This window comes from Centropristis striata, chromosome 4 (assembly GCF_030273125.1).
Source record: "Centropristis striata isolate RG_2023a ecotype Rhode Island chromosome 4, C.striata_1.0, whole genome shotgun sequence".
Lineage (NCBI taxonomy): Eukaryota > Metazoa > Chordata > Actinopteri > Perciformes > Serranidae > Centropristis > Centropristis striata.
Genome location: NC_081520.1, coordinates 26,393,582 through 26,399,581, shown reverse-complemented (window position 1 = coordinate 26,399,581; position 6,000 = coordinate 26,393,582).

The following is a 6,000-nucleotide window of genomic DNA, read 5'->3' as shown; positions in this document are numbered from 1 at the left end:
AATTTGGGGTTCAGTATCTTGCTCAAGGATGCTTCGACATGTAGGCTGCGATGGTCAGGGAATTGAACCACCAACCCTTCGGTTGGGGGCCAACCAACTCTCCCAACTGAGCCACAGCCGCCCCTGTTATCAATTAGTGAAGGCTGAAGATAAAAACACCAGACCTATCAGCTGAGCTCATCAGACGAGCTGCTTCCTCTCCGTCTTTTACCTATCTTTCTTTTTTGTGTGGTTTTGACCATCAGTTCTGCGTTTCCTGCTGTTTTTAAATTAATTTCATTATATTTCTTTCAAAAGGAAAAGCATTCATCCATAGCCTGTAATATAGCACACAGACAGTTATCACAGAAAACCTGAAATCCTGTAAGTGGACATTCAAACCTCCATCACCGTCCCTGAAGCCCTCACTGTCCCAACATCATGTTGCAACATGTGGAAGAAGTGAATCACTTCTCCAATACAAGCCTCAACTTTTTACTCGGGGTCCAACAAGTTTGGTTAATATTTATTTTTCCTTTTTTAACACATGCAGAACAACTTGAAGATGATGGGAAAAAATAACAGAAACAAAACAGAAAACAATAATAGGAATAAAAAATAATATAAACATAAATTCCTAAGTTACAAGATGTGACTTTGTATTAATGGTGCTGATCTCTTCTCATCTGTAAATAATAATAATAATAATAAGCAACAAATTCTCAGTAATATATTTTATTTGTCATGTCATTATTATGTACAAAACATGTTGTTTTTTTTGTCAAAAATGATTACATTTTAAAATGCCTAAAAATGGTTTAAAAAAAATTGGCCAATTATAGTCTGCTGATGCTCATCGCTTTATATATATTTTTTAAATGACAGAAAAACACCATATTATAGGCTGTCCAAAATTTGAGTAAAAAAAAGTCATAGTATAGCATGTCAATTTTTCCCAAAAATGGTTGTGAAGGAAATTTGGTTTTTCCTGCATGGTGGGACAGTTCCCACATGGTGGGAAGTAGACGTCAACCTACTTGGTATTCAAGACACAAGGCATTGTGGGAACTGACTCTGTGAAATTAACAATTCTAACACCATGACTGAGGGGAACGTGTTGACCAGTGGGCTCTGTCCTGATGTGATGTTTAGGCCAGGAAGATAGGGCCGCATTGAGTCTTGCTGAAAAGCCAATGCTGGAAAGTGCAACAGTCATAAGTCGAGTGGTGTACGGGACTTTATTGTATTGTAAAATAGCCATTCGGAATTGTGCGATGTATGGAATACGAATGTGCTAATAAAACTTGCTGAACAGAGTATTGAGTGCTTTGTGTTTGGCCAGCTCACCCATTAACTTAGTGCAGTTGTCAAAATTGCCACGACAGTTTGGGGGCTTGTCCGGGATCACCACTTGAGTTGGACCAGGATAAATCTGCAGGTGAGGAACTGACCCTGAAACTCATTTACCTCCCCCCGGGGAAAAGCTTTTGGACGCCAAAGGGGCGAGATGCATGAGCGCCTGCTGGATGACCTGGAACTACTCAATGCGTGATCGGACCGAAGGGTGAGCCAGTACTCTATTCAACTAAAGCAATTTGATATATGTATAGTTGGGAATTATGCATAGAAGAAGCTGTTGTTTCTATCAAGCCGCCGCAAATGACTCATAAAATATTGTAGTTGTGCTGACTTACTGCATGGGAAAAACCCCAGGGCGTTTAGTTGTGTTCCTTTTGTTGTTTATTTGGCTTTCATAGTTTATCTATTTATTTTTTCATAATTCATGGTAGAGGGCTGGAGTGGAACTCATGATTAAGTTAAATACTCATGATTAAGTTAAAGTTAGCCACAATTGAATAAACTGTGACTCAATCATTGTCACCTTATACAACAGAACGAGGTGAAGCAGACTGGAAGGGAGGTGTCAACAGTTCACAATTGTTCTCAATCTTAGGTGTGAAAGCTGTTGCCATTGATCCTGTGTTCTCATCATTCCTTTTATTAGTGATCCTTTGTTATTTCCTTTCCTTTAAGTTAACATTTATCCTTTTTTAGTGAGTTTTAACTTAATACTTTATAAACATGGGTTGTGCATTGGCAAAAAAGACAACCCCATCACTTCCACTCACAAGACCGGTACAAATCATGATTGAAAAAAATGGTGAGCGGTCTTGTAAACAGCTTAACCTGTGGGAATATTTAGGATTTCCAACTGAAGGTAGTTTCAGCACCAATCAGCTGGCAATTCTAAAATTCCGACTACAAAAATATGAAAGGAAACATAAAAGGGCTAGAATTGACTGGGAGGCTTTTGAGTTGTGGGAAAATGAAGCAGAGATGAGGGATGAACAGAAAAAGAAAGAGAGAACATCTAATGTTGTCCAAGCTGTTACAGCTGTTCCAGTGACAACGAGCCTGGAGACAGACCTAGACCGTCTCCCGTGCAGTCATACAGCTGTTACCCCTGACCCAGAATGCCCGCCACCATACAACAGCCAGGCTGACCAGAAGGATGCAACCTCACCAAAATCTGTCCTACTGCGTGACCTCAACACACCTCCACCGACTGCACCAGCCCACAGCACCCGCAGCCACACACAAAAGGATTCATTTGCAACTCCCCCCACACCTACTCTTTGCTGTGAACCACTGCTGCCACAGGCACAAAACACACCCCTTGATGGATACACTTCATGCGAGCAGCCTAACGACGACATGGGAATTACAGTACAAGCACCCATGGTACAGGTGCTGAACCATGAAGGCCAACCGGCATATGTGTTCAGACCATGGAGTCCGGGAGAACGGCATGGAATTATTGCAGACCTCCCTGATCCAGCCAGAGAGGGGGGGCAAAAGTTTTCAAAAGCCCTGCTCCAACTGGTTGAACAATACCGGCCCAACACCCAAGAATTAGAAAACATAATTCGAGGGAAACTGCACCTGAAATGGGGAATGATCAGGGGTGACTGGAGAGGTAACAAAGTGGAATACAACTGGACTGTTGGTCACCCCTACAGGATTGCCATCACTGAGCTGACAGATCGCATCTCTACCCATTTCCAAAAGAAAATGGATTGGGGAATAATCCACAGTACACGACAGCAACCAGATGAGAGTGTCAATGATTTTTCCATGAGGATGACTGAAATCTTCAGAGATCATAGTGGCCAAGAGGAACCGGATAACGAGAACGACTCTCCATACTGGCCACAGTTAAAAAATGCAATTGTGCAAGGACTAAGACCTGATATAAAAACCAGAGTGAAAACACTGTGCATTGCTCTGGCCACAAACACCTTGCAGGACATGATGATATATGCCAGACATGCTGAAAAATTGGCATGTGAGGACCAGGAGAATGAACAAAATAAAAAACAAAAACTTCAGGAACGCTTACAGATGGCTCAGCTACAGGCCTATTCAAGGAATAATTTCCATGAGAGAACAGCAAACAACTATAAAAGAAGAGTTTTTCGAGGTCGAGGTCAGACTTCAAGCAGTAGAGGACATACAATGGACACATGTTTTGTCTGTGGACAACAAGGCCACTGGGCAAGAGACTGTCGCGATCCTGTTGGTGGCTGCCACACTTGTGAGACACCTGACCACTGGGCAGTCGACTGCCCAAATCAACAGCACCACGGACAATGTCAGGCCAGCTCGCACACTGCAGGATGGTCAAACAGCCCTCCTACTGGAGTAACTGTCAGAAACCCAAGAGGGAGGGTCCAGGGGTCACAACAGCCTCATGAATTTTGACTCACGGAGGAAACAGGAACTTGTGTTTGGCCAGCTCACCCATTAACTTAGTGCAGTTGTCAAAATTGCCACGACATGGTCAAATTTTAAAATGCCTAAAAATGTTTAAAATAGTCATATTACAGTCTGTCATAGCAGAATATTTCTTAAAATGACAGAAAAACACCATATTATAGGTTGTCCATTATTACGTTTACTGACGTTTTTGGCCTCTTCAGAATAAAATGTGTGATCTTTTGTTGATATGTATTATCTGTGATTATCACTGGAAGACATTTTCAGCCAAGAAGTGTAAAACAGACTTCAGCCAATCAGAAACAAGCATAAAAATTGAATCCAAAGTGGTGACGTCTTGTTTGAAGTGTTAATATCTGATTAATAATGCAGTGAAGTATTAAAGTATGCTAACTGATTTTAGAGGAGACCTATTTTAGAGCCAGTGTGGGTAAAAGTCCAGAGAACAATACAAACTCTCAACAACCTCACAATCTCGGTGGAGATCAAAATTCTAATGTTGCATTTTGGGCCATATTTTGCAAAAACAGAACTACTTCAGGTGTTGTTTAATTTGTTCCCCAAAGTGGCCAATAAATCAATGAATGCAGCTTTAATCAACATGACTTCAACTTCCAGTTATCTGTTGCTCTGTTTGGGTCCGGAGCAAAATGTGATTGACTCTTCTGCTTCCATTCTTGTTTCTACTGCAGTTTCCTTCTTGTCAGCTGCGTGTTTTCTTCTCAGCATAGTGCAACTTTCCCCAGAAACCAAGAGGCTGAAGGGGAAAGAATCAAGTCCAGAAGCTGGCTGTACGAACACACTGAGACACTCACACACTCCACTTAATGCAAGCATCATTTATTCTCATACGTTTTTAAAATGCTGTTGTTACAACCCCCTACCAAAGGCTCCCAATAAAGGAAATCTTACATAATTACCAGAGTCAGGATGGATGCAAAACAATGATTTATTATAAAATATTCAAACAAAACAACCCAGAGGAATCAAAACTCTAACAAATAAACAAAAGGTCTGGTGGGCTGGAAAAATCAATAAAAGGAAGGGGAACCCTTTGACCAACCCTCAATGGGCTGGCGGATCCAAGAAAACCCCTTCTGCCAACAAATATATATATTGAGAGAGAGAGAGAGAGAGAGAGAGACGGAAAAACATTCAGACAGAGAGTTTGATATTAAAGAAAAGAGCATGGAAAAGTCACTGACACATTACAAAACAAAATGAACTTCAAAAATGAAGTTGTCTGACAGTTGAGTCTGTGTCATTTGGTGAGTGAAGCTTTTCGTTGTGAATGAGCAGTTTTAGGAACTGCTCCCGTGGGTCGATGAGAAGGTAGGAACAATATGTGGATGTGTGGTTCACAGGACTTTAATTCAAAGGGACAAGATTAGAAATTTTTGACGAAAAAATAATTTAAAGTCTTAACTGGGGAATATGTTAGGTGAATGTTATCTGAGAGAAGTCCGAACCAGAGAACCACAGTCCAGGTGTCTACAAATTACGTCTGCATAGACATTTTATCCTGGACCATCATCACCTCTGTGCCTTTACTACTTATACTACTGTATAATTACCACTGAGGTCACTGGTCTGCAATAATTTACATGATCTACATCTATATTTTCAAATTCTCACAACTGTTAAACTGTTCATATCTATGTTTACTTATACTGTCAGCTGCTCAATCAGCTGAATGCCAAAACCTCACATGAAGGTAACTCAATTTTTTTATATTCATGTATATTTTTGTCTCAGCACCAAATACTCTGTATGTGGAAATAACAATAAAGAAAACTTGAATAAGATTGTCACGGCAAATTACCGAACTGTCTTATTTAAATGTCCAAAATTTGAGAAAAAAACCCCAGCATACAGCATGTTGATTTTTGGCAAAAATGGTCGTTCTCTAAAATGCCTAAAAATGTTAAAAATAGTCCAAGATTGTCATGGTAAATTACTGAACTGTCGTATATATATAAAAAAAAAAGGATGCATGTCATCGCTTTATATTTCCAAAAATGACAGAAAAACACCATATTATGGGCTGTCCAGAATTTGAGGGAAAACAAAAAGTCATAAGCATGTCACATAATGTAGAATGTCTTTTAGAAAGTACACTCAGCATCCACCACACTACTGGCAAGTATTTAATACAACTTAATACTTACTTAATGTCGAAATTCCCAAACGGTCCCTTTAAGGAAGGGAAGTAACCAGACTTAAACTTAAACTTGGAAAAGAAAT